Source organism: Podarcis cretensis (assembly GCF_951804945.1).
Source record: "Podarcis cretensis genome assembly, chromosome: 6".
In the NCBI taxonomy this organism is placed as follows: domain Eukaryota; kingdom Metazoa; phylum Chordata; class Lepidosauria; order Squamata; family Lacertidae; genus Podarcis; species Podarcis cretensis.
The window spans coordinates 91,372,043-91,372,311 of NC_137175.1; positions in this window are offsets into that span (position 1 = coordinate 91,372,043).

The window sequence follows — 269 nt, forward strand, 5'->3', positions numbered from 1 at the left end:
CACCTACGCCTGAAGAGAACGGCATGGCTGCTGTGAGCAGCTGAACAGAACCAGGAGCTGCTGCCGGATGTTATAAAACTATCCGGACTCTGCTGGAGATCCCAGCAATGATCAAACGGGTGTGGCTTTTTCGTCTTAAAAATAAGAAACTGTAAACACAGCCATTTTAAATAAGACACCCATGTTTACAGGGACACTGGTAAAAGTGCAAGGCCCGATTCTCCCCGCCCTCCCCTCCCCTTCCTTAGAAAAGACTGTGATAACAAAAA